Consider the following 26658-nt stretch of genomic DNA (forward strand, 5'->3'; position numbering starts at 1 on the left):
CCTTAGCTCATTGAATGGGAAGTTAGTTGAACATTTTATTATGTGTAAATGTGGGTATAGTTTACCGTTGTGAGACTAGAGCTAGGGAGAAACATTTCTTCATCTCTGATCTAGAGAAGAGTAAGATTAATTCAATTTTGCAAATGAATCAATTTTCTTTTATGTACAACCCATAGACTCAATTGAATAAGTATAATGACACTGATGTAAGTTGTTCAAACTATTTTTGCTTCTTGGTTCTTCACTGTATTCCAGATAGTGGAGGTTGCTGGAGAGCCAGGTTCCAAATAGGTAAGGAGTTACCAGGCCTTCCTTCCCAGAGCTCTCCACATGTGATTTCTCCTTTTTTATTGGCTCTCTCCTCTGGGCCTACAGCAGACTTTAGGCACCTTTATTGTAAAATGCTTTTTTCCATCCCATTTCACTCCTTACCTTCACCACTGAACCTTTTCAAAGACTCATCTACACCTGCAAGCTACATCCAGACCCACAGCCCTCCCTATTCCCTACACCATTATTAGTCTGGATATTCCTTCCCACACTGTGCTGAACAGTAGATGTCAGTGGTTACATTTTTTGGCCCTCCTCTGGTATAGGATGATGTTGTCATCACTTCATCTTGCAGTGTTCTTGTCTTTGGATCTCCTTTTCCCTCCTTTTTCAGGAAAAGTTCCTGGTGGCTGCTTCTCTGCTTCTGTTATTACTGCCTATTCCTTTTTCTGCTCTCCAAATACAGCAGTATTTCCCAGTTCCTTTCCCCAGCTCCTCTACTAAGCATTCCCATTCTTACTTGCATTTTTTAGAGCACTTTCCATACTTTCTTCTTCGACAAACAGCCACTCTCTTTGCTTCAATTACCACTGCTCTGATGTGACTCCTACATTTACAAACTTTGCCTCTATCTGGGTGCACAGCCCTCTCATCCCCACTTCTCTGGTGGATATGTCCACCTACATAAGTGGCCAGCACAAACTAAACTAGTCCAAGTCGAACCCACTATGTTCCCTTGCAAACGATTACTTCTGATGATGTACCTTTAAGCACCCTGGCGCAATACATTGGGTTTTTTTTTTGTTGTTGTTGTTTAGTGGCTTTCTAGAGACTTTGTCTGCTGCCCCTTCTTCCTCAAGTGCTGTCCCATCCCAGCTACATGGCCATGGTCTTCCAGGATTTTGCCTTCTCCGGCCTCAGTTGATTGGTTCCAGGGTAGATCTTCAGTGTGCTTGGGAAGAGCAATAGTGCGCAGTGGTGAGTCAAATTGGGCTGCTAAGTTGCACAGGTTTTTCTAATTATAAAATCAGTATAGTAATAGCACCTACTTCAAAGTACTTATATGAATATTAAATGAGATAATACATGTAAATTGCTTAGCAACTCCACCTAAGCTAGTTCAATTTAATCTGCTGTTACCTGACTGTAACAAGAGTAACTAACACTTTTAGCTCCAAAAGAGGCTTCTGATTACCAAGTCCTAACAATTCTGCTTCTGAAATATCACTGGCTTTGTGTCATCTTGTTCATTTCTATTGCCTCCTTTGTTTTTCTGGGCAATGCAAGTACCTAATCAATCTCTGTAGCTATAGTCTAACCCACAGTCTCATTTAAAAAATGTTTTTTAAATTTATTTATTTTGAGAGAGAGAATGAGCAGGGGAAGGGTAGAAAGAGAGAGAGAGAGAGAGAAAGAGAGAGAGAGAGAAACCCAAGCAGGCTCCACACTCAGCACTGAGCCCCACACCCATAAAAATGATTTTTTTGGGGGGTTGCCTGGATGACTGAATGTTGGATTCTTGATTTTGACTAAGGTCAGGATCCCAGGGTCGTGGGATCGAGACCTGTGTTGGATTCAGCATGGAGACTGCTTGGGATTCTTTCTCTCTCTTTCTCCATCTCTCTCTCTCTCTCTCTCTCTCTCTCCCTCTGGCCTTCTCCCCAATCATGCTCTCTCTCTCTAAAAAAAAAAAAAAAGAAATACACCTAAAAATGGTTTTTTGAACTGCTACTTGAGCATGCCATGTTCTTCCTCCAGAACTTCCAAGGAATCTGCACTGTGTTCTGAATAAAAGACACTTTTCTTTTTTTTTTTTAAGTTTATTTATTTATTTTGGCAGAGAGAGAGAGAGAGGAGATACAGAGAATTCCAAGTAGGCTCTGCACTATCAGTGCAGAGCCTGACATAGGGCTAGAACTCAAAAATCTCAAGATCATTACCTCAGCCGAAATCAAAAGTCAGGATCTTAACCAACTGAGCCTCCCAGGCGCCCCTAAATGACACTTTTCTACTAGTGGTTTCACTTATTTTCTCAAGCTTCTCCCCACCTTGAGAGAGGACCTGCTACTTGCCACTTCTTACGTTGCAGCTCAACGGAACGACTCAATCATAACTCCTCTACACGTGGCTGTCTCTGTGCCATTGTTCATGCTGCTAGTTTTACCTCAGTCCTCTCAGCTTTCTGCTATACTTTCTTTCTTTCTTTTTTATCTGCTATACTTTCTGTAAAAATCTCACCATTTTGCAAAGCCCAAACTTAATGAAACCTTTTCCATGAGACTTTTCTGGTTTCCTCAAGCAAAATGAACTCCTTGAATTCCTGTACCATTGAATTCTCATTTGTGATGTTTATTTGACTCCATCTGCTATTACAATTGTTACTGTGCATCATTTATTTCTTCCACTAGATCGCAGGTTCCTGGAGGACAAGTGTCTTACTTAAGTCAATAGCCTCCAAAGTGACTAGTACTACATAGAGGGCATTCAAAACACATTTGTGGAAGATAATTGAATCAAGAAAACATTCTCATGCTCCCTTCTGCAGCACATACACTAAAATTGGAACATTAGGCAGTAGCTACACTTGTGGTGAGCACAGTATAACATAAAAACTTGAATCACTGTGTTGAATACCTGAACGTAATGCAACATTGTATGTACACTACACTCAAATAAAAAAAAAAAAAAAGAAAGAAAAAATGTTCTCTGGTAGATTGGGCACAAAGTTGAATATAGTGTGTACAAGCACGTGTGTGATGTGTGTGTGTGTGCATGTGTAAAGAAAGAAAGAGAGGAAGAGAGAAATATTTGAAGAACTGAATTAATCTCTACACCACAAATGAATTCAAGATGGATACAGTTTGGCCAGTGGTGGCAATTTTGCTTTATATTGCTATTTTTGTTTGTCACTATAACAAACTGATTTAATACTTTATTACCTTGGTTCATATTTTATTTAATTTTCTTTCAGGTTTCTATGTGTTTTATTTTTACGAAGTGTTATAATTTTATAATGAAATCTCCAACTTTGAAAAATAATCTAAAACATACTTTTCATCTTATTACATATGGTTCTTAACAATGTAAGTAAATAAAGGCAAATTGTGCTTTAGTCAAAATCAATAAAAAGCTTCCAGCCAAATGTTTTCTATTAGCTTAAATGATTGCATACTTAATTTAATGCAACAAGTGATAATAGGAAGTGCAGGGGTTTTATGAAATACTTGCAATACTTACTTTTTCAAAAAAATCCTTCCATTTCTCCTCTGTAACGTATTTCAGGATAAACTGATCCTTTAAATGAGAATGTAAAAATGTAAGAAAGCACTGTTTATTCTGGAAAAGTTTTAATATTATTAAAAATAATTGTCCTCAAAAATAAAACCTTTGGCTTAAAATATATAGATAGTATGAACTTTTCATTTTGATTCAAATATTAATAGTGATTTTTCAAGAGGAAAAACTTCTGCATAATACAAATATTAAGCAGGTCAGCATGGGTTACTAACAGAAAATTTGACTATCAAAATATACAACATTCCTCTGTGAAAATTTGTGCATATTTAATTTTATTGAAGTGTATCATTTGAAAGTTTTTACCTAGACATTTCTAGATATGTCTCCCAAGGCAAGGGACACAAAAGTAAAAATAAACTATTAGGATCACATCAAAATAAAAACCTTCCACACAGTGAAGGAAACAAAAAAACTAAAAGACAACCTACTTAATGGGAGAAGATATGTGCAAATGACATATATGATAAAGGGTTAGTATCCAAAATATGTAAAGAACTTACACAACTCAACACCAAAAAAACCTCAAATAGTCCAATTAAAAATGGGCAGAAGACATGAACAGACATTTCTCCAAAGAAGACATCCAGATGGCCAACAGACACATGAAAATATTCTCAATATTACTCATCATCAGGAAAGTGCATATCAGAACCATGATGAGATATCACCTCATACCTGTCAAAATGGCTAACATCAAAAATACAAGAAACAACAAGTATTGTCAAAGATGTGGAGACAGGGGCGCCTGGGTGGCTCAGTTAAGCGCCGACTTCAGCTCAGGTCACGATCTCGCGGTCCGCGAGTTCGAGCCCCGCGTCGGCTCTGGGCTGATGGCTCAGAGCCTGGAGCTTGCTTCCGATTCTGTGACTCCCTCTCTCTCTGCCCCTCCCCCATTCATGCTGTGTCTCTCTCTGTCTCAAAAATAAATAAACGTTAAAAAAAAATTAAAAAAAAAAAAGATGTGGAGACAGAGGAACTCTCTTGCACTCTTGGTGGGAATGCAAAGTGGTGTAGCCACTGTGGAAGACAGTATGGAGTCTCCTCAAAAAATTAAAAACAGAAGTGACTTATGATCCAGTAATTGCACTACCAGGTATTTACCCAAAGAATACAAAAACACTAACTCGAAGAAATATATGCACTCCTATGTTTACTACAGCATTATTTTACAACAGCCAAACAATGGAAGCAGCCCAGGTGTCTATCAATAGATGAATGGATAAAGAAGATGTATATATGTACAAAGGAATATTATTCAGCCATAAAAAAGAATGAATTCTTGCCATTTGCAACAACATGAATGCATCTAGAGAGTATAATGCTAAGCGAAATAAGCCAGTCAGAGAAAGAATAATGCCATATTATTTCACTTATCTGTGGAATTTAAGAAACAAAACAAACAAAGGATAAAGGAGACAAACCAAGAAAGAGCCTTGTAACTATAGGGAACAAACTGATGGTTACCAGAGGAGACGTGGGTGAGGGGATGGGTTAAATAGGTGAAGGGGATTAAGAACACACTTTTTTTTTTAATGTTTATTTATCTGTTTTTGAGAGAGAGAGAGAGAGAGAGAGAGAGAGAGAGAGAGGCAGAGAGAGAGGGAGACAGAGAATTCCAAGCAGGCTTTGTGCTGTCAGCACAGAGCCTGATGTGGGGCTTGAACCCAAGAACCATGAGATCATGACCTGAGTTGAAATAAAGAGTCTGGATGCTTAATTGACTGAGTCACCCAGGAGCCCCAAGAGTACACTTATTTTGCTGAGCACTGAATAATATATGGAATTGTTGAATCACTATATTGTACACTTGGGACTAATATAACATTGTATGTTAACTATGCTAGAATTAAATTTAAAAATTAATTAAATTAAAAAAAATAAAAATGAGATCTTTAGATCATGTTTTCTAATCTTTTTAAACATACCAACCTCAATTGAAAGTAAAAATGTGCAAGGTAGACAATTTTTGTTAGTTTTATTGAAAGGCAAAACCAAAAATGGCTAACATTTTCAACCTAACTGAATAATGTTATAATTCTAGTATAATAGTTTTGATTATTCAGAAAATAATGATGGAATAAGAGAGAAAAACAAAAACTAAAGGAGAAAATGTACATATCACAAATAGATTTGGTAATAATGTTGACTTATATTTGTATGATTTTATATATACATATTTTTGTTTTTTTATTTTACATTTTATCTTGGAATAAAGGCCGAGAAGCAATAAGTTTATTTATTTTGAGAGAGAGAGCTAGCTCACCGACATGAGTGGGGGGGGGGGGGGGGTTGGGCAGACAGAGAAGGAGAGAGAGAGAGAGAATACCAAGCTGGGGCTCAAACACACTGACAGTGAGATCATGACATTTCTCCAAGGTCATGGAGATTCAAACCAAAGATTCAAAGGCTTAACCAAACTGAGCCACCCAGGAACCCTGATTCTTTTTGTATTTAAAAGTACTTTCATATATAGTGTCTTTCTGATCTTTACAACAATCCTATCACTAGAAAGAGTTTCAGACATGAAACCCAGAAGAAATAACTTGTTTATCCTTGTACTTGAGCAACAAGGAAAAAAATTAACTGGAAAATAGTATATTTAATAAAATGTTCATTTTTGTGGTTGTTGTTGTTTTGTTTTGTTTTTTACTTAGGAAAACATACATTATGAAACAGGCTGGAATAGAACAGGTTGGCTAAGGGACTGGTAACGGAAGACTTCATTTGCTCTAAAAGCAGGAATTGGCATTGGTATATGTTCCAATATTAGCCTCATAAAAATACTGCTTGTTTTCCAACATATAAAACTGATTTCAAATCCCATATTCCCTCAAGCTGTTTATATTATAACTTCATCAAAGTCTCAAAGTCAAGAATCTTCTGAACTGCTTGAACAGCATCTATTTCTTCTCCCTTTCTTTTTCTTTCTTTCTTTCTTTCTTTCTTTCTTTCTTTCTTTCTTTCTTTCTTTCTTTCTTTCTTTCCTTTCATTTCCTTTGGTTTTTCTCCTCTAAACACTTTGAGGAACTCCTTGTGATACTTGCCATAGAGGTGGAGAAAATCTTTTTTAATCGATAATGACTACTGACTACTAATTTTCTTTGAATTCTCTGTGCATAGATAAAAGTCTTAATGAGATTGGAAACTATCATAATTCTTGGAGAGAGTACATAAGATTAATGTGCCCTTTAGAGAAAAAAAAAAAAAAAAAAAAAAAAACCCAGACACTGAAATTCCAAGTATTGCTCCTGCTATTAAGAAATCAGAAAATCCTGGGGTGCCTGGGTGGCTCAGTCAGTTGAGCGTCTGACTTTGGCTCAGGTCATGATCTCACGGTTCATGGGTTTGAGACCCCGCATGGTGCTCTGTGCTGACAGCTCAGAGCCTGGAGCTTGCATTGGATTCTATGTCTCCCTCTCTTTCTCTGCCCCTCCCCTGCTTGTGCTCTGTCTCTCTCTCTCAAAAATAAAAATAAATGTAAAAAAATTTTTAAAAAATTTAAGAAATCAGAAAATCCCTCCACTCCACAATCAGAAATAGTGTAGAAAGAGGGAACAGTCAACACCTGCTTGAGGTTAGAAAGATAAAAATGACAGTTCATTGTTGGTGAGTTTCTTGTGTATTCATTTTCAAAAACTGTGGCAGAGAAAAACAGAGAATTGAAGTTGAAAGTTATAAGGAAAGAGAAACTGAATAATGTCGCTAGACAATTTGACAATTTGACACAATTTGTCACTTAAGAAATTCAGCATCCCAGTATTATATTTTGGGTGAAATCTTTTTAATGAAGTATTAAACATTGCCATTTCTTTCCCAGTTGATTCCAACATTTAGATCCATCTATCATGAGGTCGCATTTCTTTACTTGTGTACATGAATGCACCAGAGTGTTTCCTCTGAGTCAGGCATTAGAGCAAGCTATCCAGTGCATTTGGAAATTGTGGTGAGTACACTGTTTAGATGTATTTTGTTCTCCCTCATTAATTATTTAATTAGGGTCTTAAAGTATTTTGCAAACCTATAAACAGGAAATCCTATGTGTAATGCCTTCTTTTAGTCTGAGTCTTCTTGTAATATTATACTTCCAAAGTAATTCCTAGTAATCAGATGTCTAAATTAGGACCAGATTCCAGAATTAAAAGAATGAAACAGATTAACTCAGTAGGCTGAAATATTAAGGAAACTAGGCCAACTAGAGGTTAATTTTCTGTCCCAGGGTCTTTTGTAATTTCTGATCTTTAGGCAACACACAGAGACAAACATGCATATAAAGGACCCTACTGGAATAAGTAAAAGAAAAACCTTTCTCTTTTATACCTATATGATGTGGAAAACCATAACATTAACTGCACTAAATTATAAGCAGTGGAATCTTACATTGTTTCAACATGTCTGGGCATGTTTGGTGATTGGATTTGTTCCAAACCAAGCTCTCCATGGATTCCTGATAACCCAATGGTGGGAGAAGGTGGGTGGAGATTGTCCATAAAACCATAGATCTACTTTAAGTTCAAGCCAGGATCCCCACTCCATGCAGATACATAAAAGCTCTTATTATACCTACATTTATTAAAGTTACATCTTGTCATATCTATATGCTTAGTGTATGCCCACATATACTAGCTACTGTATCTAAATAAACCCAATTGAGACCATGAACACGTTGAATTTGTTAATTCTACCATTATCTTAACTGTGAAGGTGACCTAGGCTCTTGACAGAGATCTAGTTTCTTGAGAGGGAAAGATGCTCTTAAGATTTTTATAATTGCTTATTCTTAATAATTTTAAATTTGCCTCGGTGTCCTACTAAATGATAACCCATTGTCATGAAAAGAGTAAATGCCACTAGAACTAGAAGTCTTAAGATACAAGGAATATAGCTATTCAAACAATGTTCTGGTGAAAAGTTTAAATTTTGAACAGACCTCAATTATCTGCGTCCCTCATCAATGTGGTAAATACCTAGTGTGTGTGTGTGTGTGTAATAGTATACACTATTATAAATGTACTGATAAATAATAGAATGGTAGAGTATAGTATTGTGACAATGGTGTTAAAATATTATAAGAATTGCATGCAGGGAAAGGTTATTTATAGCACTGCTTTAGGTCTGGAACATCTCTGAAATTTGGGGGTTTGGAAGTGTTGAAATTGTTACAAGGTTCTGCTTTATAAATTTGCTATGTTGCTTGCTATAGACTGAATGTTTGTGTTTCCCCAATATTCATATGCTGAAATCCTAATCCCCAACGAAATGGTAATAGTGATTGAGGCCTTTAGGTGGTGAGGATGAGGTCCTCAAGAATGGCATTAATGCCGTTAGAAGAGAGACCCCAGAGACAAACCTTACCACTTCCATCTTGTGGAGACACAGTGAGAAGACGGCAGTCTATGACGCAGGAAACAAGCTTTCACCAGACACTGAATCTGACCTTGGCCTTCCCAGCCTCCAGAACTGTGAGAAGTAAATTTCTGTTGTTTCTATGCCACCCAGTTTATGATATTCTTGTATACCCTGAACTAGGGCATGCTGGTATTGTTCAACTGAAATGAGGAAGATCTAAAACAGTTGCGGACAGGACCATAATGTCCAGGCTAGAGTTTTCATGCTAACGTGGTCAATAGAAGAGCAGCAGCAAGGTTCAATTACATACATAAATGTAGGAGCCAGAGTCCAGTGGCTTAGGTATCTGACTGCAAGTTGCAGGGACAAGGAATTCTGATCATACTCTGTTTTTAGAGAGTGCCACAGTGAGCAAAATTGGTATTAGTTACCTGCAATCAGAGAGCTTGGTTAACTAGCTAACCAATGAGCATGAGTGACACCTAAACATTGGACCTGGAGGAAGTGACATTATAAGCCCTATAGTTTGCTTACGAAAACATGGTTTCTTACCAAACTTCAGCTAATAAGAGTGAGTTAGGGTGAATGGTCTCAGATATTTGCTTAATGTTTTACACACCCTCTCTAATTTATAGGTAGTTTTTGATAAATTATAAAATTAGTACTTTATTATAAAAATCCAAATGTTATAAACATGTTAATGTAGAAAATAAAAATTCCCAACAGTTTCATTCTCCAGATATTAACCAACTGCTGCTTATCCCACCCCCCCCCCCCCGCCCCCATCCATTTTTCTTCTCATGACAGGGAGGCATCATGACCTAGTAGTTGAGAAGGCAGATTTGGGAGCCAAGCTACTTGGGTGCAAATCTCAGCTCTGTCACTTACTAGCTGTGTGACTGTGGGGCAAGGACCTCTCAGTGCCTTGGAATCCCATCTCTGCACAGGGGCATAACTACCTCTCTCACTGAGTTGTGAGGATTAACAATGGCATATTAGAATAGTGCGTGGTACATGGCAAGTGTGGTTTTTATTAATGATGATGATGATTATACAGTTACATATAAGTAGATATTTACACATACAAATATAAGGTACTTTATTATTAAAATTTTTTAAATGTTTATTTATATATTAAAAAAAACTTTAGTGTTTATTTTGTTTTTGAGAGAGACAGTGCAAGCAGGGGAGGGGCAGAGATAGAGGGAGACACAGAATCTGAAGCAGGCTCCAGGCTCTGAGCTGTCAGCACAGATCCCGACACAGGATTTGAACTCATGACCCGAGTTGAAGTCAGACACTTAACTGACTGAGCCACCCAGGCGCTCCTGTATTTTCTTGATTTACAGATATTCATTTGCTATCATAAACGTATATGAACTCTATCTGTTGTGGTTTTCCATTGCAGAACAGGGGAAGAAAGTGGTATTTTAATGGCCCTGCTTAGGCCAAAAACTAGCTGTTGTAAAGAAGAGAATTCCCTATTGGACTTCATACCCTCCCCAATTCCCATCTCATCAAACCATTAGATAGAGTTTCAAGCTTTTGTCCATCCTTTAATAATATTTATTCTTACTGAAGCTTTCACTTATATCATTCTAAGTATTCTTGGCAAGAAGTGGAAATATATTTGGTCTAAATGAGACAAACTTAAACTTAACCAGTAAAACATTAGTTAAATGGAAGGAGAATAAAATTTCCCCATCCAATACTTGGCCTGTTTATTTATTAGGTAATTTGATTACAAAAGTTTGGAAAAGCAACAGATGAATTCAGCTCTTTTTATTCCAGAATGAAACAAGGGGTCAGATATTAGGATCACATTCTCTTATTTATTTATATCCAATGTATCCCATTATTACCTATAATAATAATAAAATAATAAAAATCGTTTTTCCTTGTAGGTAACTTTTTGTTTCTCTCTTGCTGCTTTTAAAATTCTCTCTTTATCTTTAAACCTTGACATTTTAATTATTACGTGCCATGGTGTGGACCTCTTCGGGTTCATCTTGTTTGGAACTCTCTGTGCTTTCTGGTAACAAGAAAGTTGGTAACAAAGTTACCTACAAGGAAAAACCTATAAGGCTATCAGGTGATTTTTCACCAGAAACTTCACAAGTCAGAAAGGAATGGCATGAAATATTCAAAGTACTAAAAGGAAAAAACCTATAACCTACTTTACCTGGCAAGGTTATCATTCAGATTTTAAGGAGAGATAGAGCTCCCCAGACAAACAAGATAAAGGAGTTTATCACCACTAAACTAGCCTTACAAGAATGTTAAAGGGACTTCTTTAAGTGGAAAAGGAATGGCCATAATTAGACATAAGACAAATATGAATAATAAGATGTAAAATATGACAACATAAAATGTGATGGGAGTAAAAAGGGAGGAATAAGGGAGGAAAAAGAAAAAGAAAGAGAAAGATCTTTTCTTTATTTTCTTCTTCTTCTTCTTCTTCTTCTTCTTCTTCTTCTTCTTTTTTGAGAATCTGCTTCACTTAAATGACCATCAAATTAACATGGCTGGTATTTACTTAGGATGTTATATATGAACCTCTGGGTAACCACAAACCCAAACCTATGATACATAAAAAAATAAAGACAAAGAAAGCCAAACAAAACACTATAGGTACTTATCATGCACAAAGAAAGAGAGCAAGAGAATAAGAAAACAAAGAACTATAAAAACAACCAGAAAACAAATTTTAAAAATGGCAATAAGTACATATCTATCAATAATCACCTTAATGTAAATGGCCTAAATGCTCCAATCAAAAAGCAGAGTGGCAGAATGGATAAAAAAACAAAAAACAAAAAACAAAAACAAGACTGAGGGGCACCTGGGGTGGCTCAGTGGGTTGAGTGTCCAACTCTTGGTTTCAGCTCAGGTCATGATCTCACGGTTCATGGGACCAAGCCCTACGTTGGGCTCTGTGCCGACAATACAGAACCTACTTGGGATTCTCTCTCTCCCTCTGTCTCTTCCCCTCCCCTGCATGTACTCTCTTGCTCTCTCTCTTTCAAAATAAATAATTAAATTTGAAAAACAAAAAAAACACAGGACCAACCTGTATGCTTCATATAAGAGACTCACCTCAGACCTAAAGACACATACAAATGGAAATACAAATGGAAACAAACAAAAACCTGAGGTAGCAATATTTATACCAAACAAAATATACTTTTTTCAGTTATTTTAATTTTTATATTTATTTACATTTATTTATTTATTTATAAAGTTTATTTATTTTGAAAGAGACAGAGATAGCACAAGTTGTGGAGGGGCAGAGAGAGACAGAGAGTGAGAGAGAGAGAATCCCAAGCAGGCTCCATGCTGTCAGTGCAAAGTCCAATGTGGGCTCAAACCCATGAACTGTGAGATCATGACCTGAACTGAAACCAAGAGTCAGACGCTTAACTGAGTCACCCAGGCACCCCCAAAATAGACTTAAAAAAAAAGACTATAATAAGAGACAAGAAGAGTATTACATAATGATAAAGGGATCAATCCAACAAGAGGATGTAACAATTGTATATATATCCATGCACCCCACATGAAAGCACCTAAATACATAAAGCAAATATTAATGGACATATAGATTGAAACTGAGGTAATACAATAATAGTAGGGGACTTTAACACTCCAGTTACATCAGTGGATAGATCATCCAGACAGAAAATCAATAAGGAAACAATGTCTTTGAATGACACACTGGACCAGATGGATATAATAGACATATACAGAACATTTCATCCCAAAACAATGAAATGCACATTCTTTTCAAGTGCACATGGATCATTCTCCAGGACAGATCACATATATTAGGCCAAAAAACAAGCCTCAATAAATTTAAGAAGATTGAAATCATACCATGCATCTTTTCTGACCACAATAGTGTGAAACTAGAAATAAGTAACAAGAAAAAAACTAGAAAAACCCAAACATGTGGAGACTAAACAACATGATACTAAACAACCAACGGGTCAATGAAGCAATCAAAGAAGAAATTTAAAAGAAATATATGGAGACAAATGAAAATGAAAACGCAATGGCCCAAAACCTCCAGGAAACAGTGAAATCAGTTCTAAGAGGGAAGTAGATAGAAATACAGGCCTACATCAAGAAACAAGAAAAAACTCAAATAGACGATCCAATATTATGCCTACAGAAATTAGAAAAAGAAGAAAAAGCAAAGCTCAAGATGAGTAGAAAAGAAGAAAAATAAAGATGGAGCAGAAATAAATGATTTAGAGACTAAAAAACAAAACAAAACAAACAAACAAAAACAAAACAAAACAAAACAAAAAAACAGTAGAAAAATTCACTAAACAAAGTGCTGGTTCTTTGAAGACAAAACTGACAAACTGACAAACAAAACAAAACTGACAAACCTTTAGCCAGACTCATCAAGAAAAAAGAAAAAGGAACCAAAATAAATCAGAAGCTGGAGAAAAGAAGTAATAACTGACATCATAGAAATACAAAGGATTATAAAAGAATAATATGAAAGGTTATATGTTAAAAAGCTGCAGAACCCAGAAGGAAAGTATAAATTTCTAGAAACATATAATCTTGCAAAATGTTTGAACCAGGCAGAAATGGAAAATCTGAATAGATTGATTATAAATAATGAAATTGAGTTGGTAATCAAGAATCTATCTATCTATCTATCTATCTATCTATCTATATACCAGATAGATTCACATGTGAATTCTACCAGACATTTAAAGAGCCAATACCTATTCTCATCAAACTATTCCAAAAAAAAAAACAGAAGAGGAAACAAAGCATCCAAATATATCCTATCAGGCCAGCATTACCCTGAGACCAAAACCAGACAAAGACACCACAGAAAAGGGAAACTATAGGCCAATATCCCTGATGAACATAAATGCAAAAATCCTCAACACAATACTAGCAAACTACATACAACAATACATTAAAAGGACGATTCACCATGATCCAGTGGGAATTATTCCCAGGATGCAAGGATGGTTCAATATTCCCCAAACAATCAACATCATATACCACATCAACAAAATGAAGGATAAAAATCATATGATCTCAATAGATGCAGAAAAAGAATTTGACAAGATTCCACATCCATTCATGAGAAAACCCCTCAACCAGATGGGGTTAGAGGGAATATCCTTCAACATAATAAAGGCCATATATGAAAACCTACAGCTAACATCATCCTCAATGGTGAAAACCTGAAAACTTTCCTTCTGAGGTCAGGAACAAGACAAAGATGTCCACTCTTGCCATTTTTATTCAACGTAGTACTGGAAGTCCTAGACACAGCTATCAGACAAGCAAAAGAAATAAGAGGCATCCATACTGGTAAAGAAATTAAAGTGTCACTATTCGCAGATGGCATGATGTATACATAAAAAGTCCTAAAAGAGTTCACCAAAAAACTACTAGAAGTAATAAATGTATTCAGTAAAGTGACAGGATACAAAATTAATGTCCAGAACTCAGTAGCATTTTTATACACTAACAATGAAGTCACAGAAAGAGAAATTAAAAAAAAAAAACCATTTACAATTGCACCAAAAATAATAAAGTACCCAGAATAAACTTAATCAAGGAGGTGAAAGGCTTGTACTCTGAAAACTATAAAACACTGTTGAGAGAAATTGAAGATTACACAAATAAAAAGAGATTCTATGCTTGTGGGTTGTAAGAATTAATATTGTCAAAATGTCCATATTACACAAAGCAATCTAGAGATTCAAAGCAATCCTTATGAAAATGCCAAGAACATCTTTCACAAAACCAGAATAAATAATACTGGAATTTGTATGGAACCATAAAAGACCCCAAATAGCAAAAGCAATCTTGAAAAAGAAGAACAAAGCTAGAGGTATCACAATTCCAGATTTCAAGATGTACTACAAATCTGTAGTAATTTAAACAGTATGGTCCTGGCACAAAAATAGCTATGTAAGTCAACGGAACAGAGTAAAGACCCCAGAAATAAACCCACAATTACATGGCCAATGAATCTATGACAAAAAAGGCAAGAATATATAATGGGGAAAAGACAGCCTTTTCAATAAATGGTGCTGGGAAAACTGGACAGCTACATAGAAAAGAATGAAACTGGACTACTTTCTAGCATCATATACAAAAATAAACTTAAAATGGATTAAATGGAGACCAGAAAACATAAACATCCTGGAAGAGAACACAGGCAGTAATATCTGAGACATCTGCCAATAGCAACATTTTTCTAGGTATGTCTCCTAAGGCAAAAGAAACAAAAGCAAAAATAAACTATTAGGACTACATCAAAATAAAAAGCTTTTGTACTGCAAAGGAGCCCATCAAGAAAACTAAAAGGCAACTTACAGAATCAAGAAGTTATTTACAGGGGTGCCTGGGTGGCTCAGTTGGTTAAGCATCCAACTTCAACTTAGGTCATGGTCTCACAGCTCGTGTGTGAGTTCGAGCCCTGCGTGGGGCTCCGTGCTGACAGCTCAGAGCCGGGAACCTGCTTAAGATTCTGTCTGTTGGGTCTGTCTGTCTGTCTGTCTCTTCTCATGTCTCCTCCCCTGCTCATGTTCTGTCACACATCAATAACTGGTTATTGCAATTGTCAGAGGTCAGTTTCCAACATATGAACAACTAGAAAATGGAGGTTCTACATTTTTACCCTACAGAATATGGCAATGATAGTTTTAGCTTGAAAAGTTTTTAAAGCAAGTTTATTAAGCGTCCACTTTGACTATAAAATATATTAACAATGTACCTAATATATATCATTAAACAATGTAAATTCTTGAAGCCTCAAATAAAATAATAGTAACAAATATATTTTTTTTAGAGACAAAGGTAAGCCAGGTATTGCAGTAGGCACATTACATTAATTATCTCATTCCCCTTTCATCAGTTATGCAAGGTAGATGGTAAAAATGCAAACTTCTGTCAGTGAGTGTTAGCCAACCAATCATTACTTAAGAGAGTTAATTTTCAAATTCCCTGTAAGTAACAGAATCTCTGGCTGGTGTTCTCCATTCTATTATTAACTAAAGAGGTTTGGAATAACTCTCCGAGGTTTGGAAACCACACTTCGGTCACTTTGCCTACAGAAATAAGACTTAGTACCTCCACTTCCTCTTGCAAATATTTTTTGGGCCTATGACAATTTCCTTAATTTTCTATCCTGTGATCTGCTAGCATTACAGTGATTTTATTGCTGTGATCAGAATTGAAGATATTTAGTCAAGTGTCATTCTTACTTACATGAATAAAAAGTCAAGTCAGATTCTGTTTGGGCTTCAGTGAACCTATTTACCTGAAGGCACTTACTCAAGTCTGTTTACATTGCAGACTGAAAAACACAGGCACACTCTTTTTGCAACTCATCTTTTAAAGAGGAGTCTATTCCCTACCCTTTAAATCTAGACTGTTCTTGTCACTTGCTTTGACCAAAAGAATATGGTAGAAGTGAAGTTATGACTTCCAAACTAGACCTGAAGCTTCTGCCTTGGTTCTTGGAGAATGCAGCCCTGAGACTGACATGTAAGACAGTCAGTCTAGCTTACTGAGGACGAGAGGCCAGAGAAGAAGCATCAGCTGCCAGACATGTGCCTGAGGCCATCTTGAATCTTCAACTATGAGCCCAGGCAAAACCAGTCTCACCCAGCTGACACACAGAATTGGAGAAATAGCAAAATATTGTTGGTTTAAAACACTAAGTTTTGGTGTGGTTAATTACACAGAAATATATAGTTCATATTTTTTTCTTCTTATTCCTGCCAGCATCATAGGAAATACTAGATAATTTAGGAAAAGGTAGTGAATTAAGGAAAACAGACAGTGAGTAAGTTCTATGAAGATAGACCATACAGCTTTATTTTACCAACAGGAAAGGGGAGAAATGAAGAAAATATCATTGAAGAGTAGAAGAGATAGGTGACTCTGCAGGTAGGGGAGGTAACCTGTAAATTATGGGGGAACAGCTCTGTCATGGCACCTTGGTGGCTGGGTTTGGTTGTCAGCTTGCCCTGGGTCTGGTGGATTCTCCTTAGGGTCTTTTTGAAATACGAGAACCTGAAGGCTTGTGAGGAGGGGTTACCAGGAAATTTCTCACTTGCCTTTCTGTCTGTCAGGGAAACTGACATGAGGCAGTTTTTCATTGCCTCCCAGGTTCTGATGAGGTGTGAGGCTTTCTGCCTCACTCCCCTTTAGACAGAAATGTAGGCTATAAAACTGTATAGTTGCAATCTAGAATTCCCTGCTTGGCAAGAGAGTATTTCAACCCGTTTTGTAATCATCTGGCCCTTTAGTTTCCATGCCATCCCTCTTGGGCTGTGAAACAAGCACCTTTGGCTACTCTTCTCTGTCTATGTAAGTAATAAATCCTCTAAAGCTAAAAAGGGCTCAGTGTCTTTACTGGCCAATTCTGGCAGGCCTTGGCTGTGGCCTTGCCTGCTGTCTGTTTGACACAGGTAGGTAATGGAAAAAAAAAAAAAAACTTGTCATAAAGTATTAAAAACAAACCATAATTCTGTAGTTAAAGTGGGATGAAAATTTGACACATTTTCTGTTCCCCACCCTATCCCAAGTCTCATCTTCAGTAATAAATACATGGATTATCAATGCTTCAGTTATGTTAACCATGCCTCTAACCTCTGCAAGTTCATCTGTACCATCAATAAATGCATCTCAGCAAATACAAAACCTATATATACTTTGAAAAGATAGTCTGGGTTGGCTTAGAAACTAAGGTAGAGCAAATATTTGAAATTTTAACTCATATGTCAATGAAAGTATAGATACTTCGGCATAAATTGTTTGAAGCTATTGAAATATTTAAGACAAAACTCATGAATTCTCTTTTGTCTTGTTATTGTTAACTGTCCATAAAGAAAAAAAAAGTCAGAAAAATAAGTCAGTAACACTGGGAGTTTAATTTTATTGCTATGTAAATAGTTTTCCAAATAAACAGAATTTGGGTGGGATGGATATTTTCTCTACAAAAGAACCAGATTCCCGAAGTACATAAATATACCTCTGATATTAAAGTCTTTAGAGAAACACGTAGAATTTAGGGAAAATTTTAGTGAAAATTCTTACTCTAAAAATATTTACAAAAATTGACTTATTTTCTTCTTTCATTCTCCCCACTATCTGTGAATGGGAAGAGTCCTTAAATGTAAATGTAAAACATTAGACATCAGAAGGAATAAGAAGAAGAAAAGCAAAGGACTTGGTTTATAAATAGAGTAACAGAGGCTTTGAGTAATCAAAAACTACCTGTGAACACATCCTGTGTTCAAAAACTAAGCAAGGATTCTGCCCACTCAGGTCAGATAGAGAACTACTTTTGCTCTAAGTAAATAGCAAGCTAAATGAGCCTGTTTTTATTGAGAGGATATTTGAGCATGTGAAGTGTAAACAAGGAAAGTGGTCTAGCCAAACTAGTTTCTACCTTTTGCAGACACCATTTATTCTTCCACACTTAAAGTTTTTAAATTTGTGCAGGCCAATATGAGGATGGGGTACTCATCCATGAACAAAAATGTAATTCAAGGCACCTGGGTGGCTCAGTCAGTTAAGTGTCTGATTTTGGCTCAGGTCATGATCTCACGGTTCGTGAATTTGGGCCATGCATCGGGCTCTCTGCTGTCAGTGTAGAGCCCGCTTCGGATCCTCTCCTTCTCTCTGCCCCTCCCCATCCCGTTTCTCTCTCTCTCTCTCAAAAATAAATAAACATTTTTCTTCTAAATGTAATAATTCAACTGAAATTCACTGAGTGCTAACCATAAGCCATGCATTATAATTACCCCATGTGTCTCCTTGGCTCCAGCTTTCCCTACTTTAATCCACTTCTCTACCTAAAATTATTCCAAGGCTGCCCAGTGCTTCCAGAATGAAACACAAACACCTGAACCTGGGGCAAACAGCCCAGCCCTTGCCAGCCTCTCTGGGACCCTCTCTGCCAGTCTTCCTTCCTATCTTAAATCCCCAGCCCCAGACAGACTTGCAGTTTCTGGGAGGTGCCCTGATTTCCATAACTTTGCACACGCTGTTGCCTCTTTCTAACCTTACCCCTTCTGTCTCCAAAGGAGTAACTGTTCCTTCTTACTCCATAGCATAATCTGCATATGACTATGCTGGCACTGATTTCACAGTGAACTTGCTCCCTCCCTCATCCTTGTGATTCTAATGCTTAACCAGGGATAACAGTAAAAAAAAAATGATTATTGGATGAATAGGAACATTAAGAAACATGTGTATTAGTGCAAGCTGAGTGTGTCACAGTTTGAGCTGAGACAGCGAAAATATTTGTTATAGTGAAGATCAGAATAATTCTTCAGAGGAAGAGTATGCTTTTAAAAATGGCATGGAGGGGGGCACCTGGGTAGCTCAGTAGGTTGAGCGTCCGACTTTGGCTCAGGTCATGATCTCACAGTTTGTGAGTTCAAGCCCTGAGTTAGGCTCTGTGCTGACAGCTCAGAGCCTGGAGCCTGCTCTGGATTCTGTGTCTCCCTCTCTTTTTCCCCCTCCCTCACTCACGCTCTGTCTCTCTCTCTCTCTCTCTCTCTCTCTCTCTCTCTCAAAAATAAATAATAAAACATTTTAAAAAAATTTTTAAAAATAGCATGGAGGTATAATTTTTCAAAAGCTAATTATACTGATGACTATGGATGCTAGCTCTCTCATGCATGGTTCATAGGAGTCCAGAGACTAGTTCTTATTTGTGAGTAAGAAAGGCTCTGTATCAGGCTACAAGAGGTAAAAAAAGGACTAAAGTAAACCTTAGTTTTCATGATTCATCTAAAACCTTTGCATCTACTTTTTTTCCCCTGATACTGGACTTGGAAAAAAAGCTGTTAAGTTCAGTACTTAAAATGGCTTTAAAAAATTATATTGGCAGGGCACCTGGGTGGCTTAGTTGGTTAAGCAACTGACTCTTCATTGCAACTCAGGTCAGGATCTCACAGTTTGTAAGATTGACCCCCATGTTGGGCTCTGTGTTGACAGTGTGGAGTCTGCTTGGGATTCTTTCTCTCCCTCTCTCTACCCCTCCCCTGCTTACCCTCTCTCTCTTTCTCTAAAAATAAATAAACTTAAAAAAATTATACTGGCAAAAATGGAGCTAGAGCTTCTGGGATGATAATGAATGCATAGGACTTTCTTTGGAAGGGTAAAATTTGACTAGTGTTCTATGAGTCAATAGGAATCTAGGAACAACTTTAAGGGATCAGTAAGGAGGATGGACAAAAGAATCCCAATATTAGGGAAATAATACGGGAGTTGGAATGATAAGATCTGAAATAAAGTCTGCTTATTCTTTTTCGATACTGGCACGGGCTAGTCATAACTTCTCTATGCTTGCCTCCACATCTGTAGAGAAGTTAATAAAGCATCTCTGAAATTTCCAGTTAATATGGTAGACTAAACCAACATTGGAGATCTACTGCTTCCATAAAGTTTTAAATGTTTTAACATAGGTTTCAACATAAGAAAGGGAGATCTCCAAATAATGTAATATAGAGGAAATAATCCAGGATGGGGAGGAAGAGCGAGAGCTAAAAGCAGTCACAGGGGCATTAGAACAAGATATATAGCTACAGAGCTGGAGATCATAATCACGGGAGGAAAGAAGTCAAGGTATATATGGCCCTTTGCATGTAGGGTAATAGAGCAGAGGTCCTTTCATAAACCTGTGGGTCTGAGAGACCCAGAAATGGCCTTTCAGCCATATAATGGGGCTCAGAAAATCCCAACATCTGATCCAGGGATAGGCATGGAAAAAAGTCAATTGCACATTAAAGATCATTGTTTGGTAGGAGGATTATATATCAATTAAACTTCATTAAATTAAATATGCATATTAAAATTTAAGAGTAACCACTTAAAGAACAGAAATAGTATGCTAACCTTCCTCTTGTCTGGTAGATCAATAACAGTAAAGAAAATGCATGGTGATTTAAATGAAATAAATGCTATGTAAATGCTTCTTGTTAGGTACAATCATCAATCCAAGTTCAGGTTTTACCAGTGACCTTAAAGACAAACTAACTGGACGACTGTTCTGAAAGTGAAAGTTCAGTACTTAACTTGTATAACTGGTTCTCATCTAATGATTTCCCCTTCTCCCAGCAGACTCAAGAATGGCAGTCTCCTGACAAGATGAAGAACCCATGTCATTTAAAATTCTGGGTGTTAGTTTCTCACCATCTGTTTAGTGTTGTTGGACTTAAGTTGGAAAAAAAAAAAAAAGAAAAAGGAAAATGATGGATTTGGGTTCCAATTTACTTTGTCCTTTGTTCTATTTCTTCAGGAATTCAATTTGAATCTGTTTTACAATGCAAACATCGTGTTAAAAGTACAAAGAAAAATTGAATCAAATGAAAAATTTTTTTGTCATTAAATAATATTGGGGGTAATAATACTGTTTAAAAAAAGATCTCGGTACTGCTTCTAGAACATAGTATTTTAAAGCCTGACAGGACCATGGGAAATGTCTAGCTCAGCGAGTTTCTGGTGCTGCTCTAAAGAGTCATAGGGATTTGCAGAAACTTTGAGGCCATGACAGGGAGAAGGGAGGAGCAGGAGAGCCCAAGGGGCCCTGCATTCTTTCTTTAAAAAAAAGAAGCCTTTGATTCTATGAGATCAGCTAGGAGAAGGTTTTAAGAGGGATGGAGCCATCAACAATTCTTAATGCAGTCAATGGAACCAAGAGGAACAAAATAACCCAAAAAGATTTTAAAAATGGAAAAGGACTCACACTTTTAGGTGAAATTTGACCTTGGGTTTTTTTTTTTTTTTTTGAAGTTTATTTATTTATTTATTGTGTGAGAGAGAATGTTAGCGTACTCATGCACCAGTGCATGAGCAGGGGAGGGGCAGAGAGAGAGGGAGAGAATCCCAAGCAGGTTCCATGCTTTCAGTGCAGAGCCTGATGCAGGGCTTGATCTCATGACAGTGAGATCATAACCTGAGCCAAAATCAAGTCAGAAGCTTAACTGACTGAGTAACAAAGGTGTCCCTGTGAACTGTTACTATTATCCAATGTATCTTAAAAAGGAAATAGAGTATGAGAGTGTGAAGGGATGGGTCTTTTCTGGGGGTGGCTAGATTTGGAGCATTCAGTAAGTATGGAGAAAAATATAATACATTAAAAAGCAACAGCAACAAAGAAAAGTGCTTTGTTGTGAGGAAGTTCTTTTTTTTAATGTTTCTATATTTTTGAGAGAGAGAGAGAGACACACACAGAGCACCAGCAGGGGAGGGGCAGAGAGATGGAGACAGAATCTGAAGCAGGCTCCAGGCTCTGAGCTGTCAGTATAGAACCTGATGTGGGGCTCGAACTTGTGAACCATGAGATCATGCCCTGAGCTGCAAAAAGGACACTTAACTGACTGAGCCACCCAGGTGCCCCTGAGGAAGTTCTTAAAGTTGTGCTAATATAACAATGTATTAAATGGTGCTAAAATAGGGGCACCTGGGTGGCTCAGTCAGTTAAGCGTCTGACTTTTGGTTTCAGCTCAGGTCATGATCTCACCAGTTGTGAGTTCAAGCCCCACATCAGGCTTCATGCTGACAGAGTGGAGCCTGCTTGGGATTTTCTCTTTCTCTTTCTCTCTCTCTGTCCCTCCCCCCTCTCACTCTCTGTCTATCTCTCAAAAATAAATAAATAAACAAAAAAATTTAAAAAAATAATAAATCGTGCTGAAATAGTTAGCTTGAATGGTACTAAAAAGGAACTAAATAATTTACCAAAAAGTTTTAAAGAAATTAAGAGAAAAAAATGCCAAAATGACTTAGCGTGCCTATGTGTTAAAAATGTTGCATAGAAAAAAAGAGGTAAATAAAACAATAAAGAATGTGGAAGAAAAATGGCTTTATCAGTAATTAACTATATAGATTTCTCTGGGTCTCAATTTCCTCATCTGTAGACAAGGAGATTAGAAAAAAAGAAACTATAAAATTCTTCCTAGCCACAAAATTATCTATGGCTACAAGGGTTTGACTCCAAATAAGGGAGAATATATATAAAATATATATTTACTTAGTAGCTAAGAAACAAGATGTACCCTTCTTTTTGTAATTTAATTTTCCTTAAGTGAACACAAATAATATCATTAATAAAATAATAGACATAAGATTTGTCAACCAATGAAGAAACAATTGGAAAAATTAAGAACTAGAAAAAAAATTACTCATTATTTCTGAATCTGGCTAATATCTTGGGTATTTATATTATAGTGATGTCCTCAGAAAAATCAGAACAATTAAGAACAAAGCAAATTTAAGATGATGTTTGTTTTCTTTGTAAAAACAAAAACAAAAACAAAAAGCAAAAACAAACATTAGATATAAGAATATAAAAGCATAGTCTACAAGTGGCTAATGGAATAAGAAAGAGTTCTGGAGATTCATGAAAAGATTTCAAAGGGAATAGATGGCATGCAAAACAGAGCTTATGAAATCAGGGGCAAGGTTGAATTGACTCAATTCTAAAGACATAATCCTGGAACCAAAGGAGTCGATGTTGAACCATAGTGTTGTAGCCTACAAGCATTGTTGCAAAAGGAAGTAGATATTTTCCAGAACCTCATGATATTATAGTCATTACTGGAAACCAAAAGTCTTAGAAATATGAGCAGAGCTAAAGAAATATAAGAGGTAATAAAGTGATGAAACACTGGAACATATGAAGAAAGAAAGTGGGAACAACTAAGTTCATAGAGCCGGGAAAAGCAGCAATAAGCAGAGAAGGGAAGGAGAGTCTAGGATTGTCAGCATATTAATGGCAATTAAGAAAAAATTGTCGGTGATAATATAAAAGAAAGGACATTAAACTGATCTTAGAAAAATTCAGTTAGATGACTGGTGGAACAGATTTACAATAAGTTTTGCTGAAACTAAAAAATATATGAATTAGCTAATTCTCTTTGGCAAGTATTCTATTATGGGAATTCAAAGTTTTTCTTTTATTTTGTCTGCTTATTTCCCAGAGTAAAAAGTAAATATAAACTAAAGGTAGACTCAAACACCTAGATCAAGTCTCAAAATATCATCTGGCCAATTACTACAAGGTACTATCCCAAAACAGAACTGATTTTACTGTAAGGTTATTTTCCCTGAGTTCTAAGGACAGAGATTATATAGTTGTCTTTGGAAAACAATTCCAATATCAAACAACCTGTACTGTCAAACATTATCTTCATCTCATCAGATGTGATTTTGTTGTAGATTAAGGCAGATTACTTAGCCATTCTTTCCTGTATTCTTAAGTGGAGGAGTCTAAATATCTTGTAAACTTTACTTGACAACCCTATTTTCTGGGAGCACAAATCGTGAATATACAATTCAAAAATGGTCCAAAAATGAATTCACCCCTGTAACTATGATTCAGGTCATGAAATAACTCTGCCAGCACTTCCAGAGCCCTCCTTGTTTGCCTTACCAGCCACTACCCTTCCCACCTTCCCGAAGATAACCACAAACCTGATTTCAAACACTTTGGTTTAGATATGTCTGTTTTTGAAATTTACAAGCATGGTTAAACCATATGTTCTCTCTTTTTTTAGTAGCTTTTTAAATTGAGATATACCTCACACAACATAAAGTTCACCTCTTTAAAGTGTACACTTTACTATAATCTCTGTTGTGCAATCATTACCACTATCTATATCCAGAATATTTCCATCTCCTATTTTACCCCACAAAACCCTGTACCTAATAGCAGTTGGTCCCAATTAGTATGTTCTCTTTTGCTTTTGGCTTCTTTTTCTTAACATTATATTTGTGAGATTCATGTGCTATAATCAGTAGCCAATATATATATGTATATATATTTTGAATAGAGCCTAAGGCATAAAGTACAGGTTTTTCTAATTAATTATGATTCCATACACAAAACTAATGGTTTAGACCCTGGTTGCACAGTAGTACCAACCAGGGACAGTTAAAAAACACTGATGTGTAGGCCCCATTCCAGATAAATAAATTATAATCTGGGGTATGGGAAGGGTAAACCAGGGCTTTAGTAGTTTAAAAAATTCTCCAGATAATTCTATTGTGCAGCCAGAACTAAGAACTACCATAAACAACTAATCAGTAAAAGACTTAGCCTGACCAGAAGAAGGCTCTAATTAAAAAGACAGAGTCTCTTAGACCCTCAGGCATACTGAATTAGATTTTTGAGACCGTGAGAGTCTGCATTTTGACAAGTGACACATGTGCTTCTTATAAAGCAGTTTCAGAAATACGGCAGGAAACCAATAATTATTTCTAAAAAAATAAATGACTTCATCAACAGAGGTTTCTATTGCTTTTAAATAAGAAAACACAAATGCTAGTTTAAAACATTTTCAATACATTAAAAAGAAACTATTTTAATGTATGATTTAATTAGAGTGATGAGAGGAAAAATATATTACATCTGCCTCATTTCTTTTAATTTGGTATCAATCCAAAGTGAAAACCTATTGGGAAGTAGCCTTTTCTACCTCCTGCTCTGAGGTTAACACAGGAAACAGGTCTACTTTTTTTAGACATCAATTCAGTTTCAATGTTGTCAACAGACTCTGAAATTCGCAATTTACTTTTTCATTCCTAGTAGACAATATACAAAGAATCTTCTTCACAACACCAGATAAACACATTGGAAAATTTTTTAAATGCAATTGCCAAGAAAAATGGCAAACAAAATAGAAAAGGAAAAAAATTTCAGAAAAGGAAAACATACTCCAGACAGTCTGAAAAATACTTAATTATATAATGTAGTCTAGTAGTAACAACTTTACATGTTGATAAGTAAGAACATTTTATTTGACGCTAGAGTTGGCATTGGGCCCTTGTAATGTATTTCTATTATCTGGTCCTGCTGGAGATAGTTTACTATATACCCAAGGCAAGGATAGTGCTTTATATAGGGCTCTGTATAGCCTCAGCTCTTAATAATGTGTCATTCTCATTATTGAAGGATATCTTCTCTTATTGAAGTATTCTCTTGATATATTACATAATTTTAAATATGACCTGATAATTTTTCACCTTACCAATTGGTCACTAACAGTAAACTAGGTTCTGTTATTTAGTACATTAATTCAATATATTGGATGGTGGTTAGCTGTTTAAACATACTAACATTTCTAAAATAAGTTTTTAATTTTAGGATAATTTAGATGCACACAAAAACTGTAAAAATAGTCCAGAGAATATCTATATCCTCCACATCTAGTTTCAACATTTATTACAGCTAATGAGCCAGTTTTGATACATAATTATTAACTAGAATCCAGAATCCATACTTTGTTCTGATTTCCTTTGTCTTTACCAAATGTCCTTTTCCTGTTCCAAGATGCCATCCAGGATACCATGTTATCATGTGGTTGTCATATCACCTTACACTCCTCTAGGCTGTGACTATTCTTCAGACTATACTTCAGCTAAGTAAGTTTTAGAATGTTGCATACTATTAAGCTTTTAAAGATACTTAATTTATTCTTAGATTCAATTAATACATCAGAAAAATTTGACTTAAAGCAATCCTAAAGGAAAAAAAAAATATCTTTTGGAGATGGTTCGAACTATTAGAATCAATTCAAATAGACTTAAACGATTGGTCCTAGTGTATATAGAGGTATAATACAAGATAGACTAATTATAACTAATAGAATTATTGTCATTTCTAAAACTTGTAACTTAAGTTTACAAATGAATAGGAAATGAAATTATTTACATTCCTCTGGGTTCCAATCTTTGCTATTG

The 26658-nt window shown here is 36.2% G+C and overlaps 1 protein-coding gene across 7 annotated transcripts in view; it reads right to left on the minus strand.

The window, feature by feature from the left end:
• Nucleotides 1-26658, minus strand: part of BBS12 (Bardet-Biedl syndrome 12) — a 70184-nt gene that overhangs the window by 15676 nt on the left and 27850 nt on the right. For 2 of the 7 annotated variants that reach the window (XR_006709969.1, XR_006709971.1), the window contains exons 3-4: nt 3508-3564; nt 1035-1222 (exon numbers count right to left, since the gene is read on the minus strand). The exons of 1 other annotated variant lie outside the window; for it this stretch is intronic. The gene's annotated coding sequence lies outside the window, so the exon portion shown is untranslated. Of the gene's footprint in view, nt 1-65; nt 111-651; nt 1223-3507; nt 3565-26658 lie in introns of those variants that run through there. 4 more of the 7 variants (XR_006709964.1, XR_006709974.1, XR_006709970.1 and 1 more) reach the window with 3 other exon arrangements.

This window comes from Leopardus geoffroyi, chromosome B1 (genome assembly GCF_018350155.1).
Source record: "Leopardus geoffroyi isolate Oge1 chromosome B1, O.geoffroyi_Oge1_pat1.0, whole genome shotgun sequence".
In the NCBI taxonomy this organism is placed as follows: Eukaryota; Metazoa; Chordata; class Mammalia; order Carnivora; family Felidae; genus Leopardus; species Leopardus geoffroyi.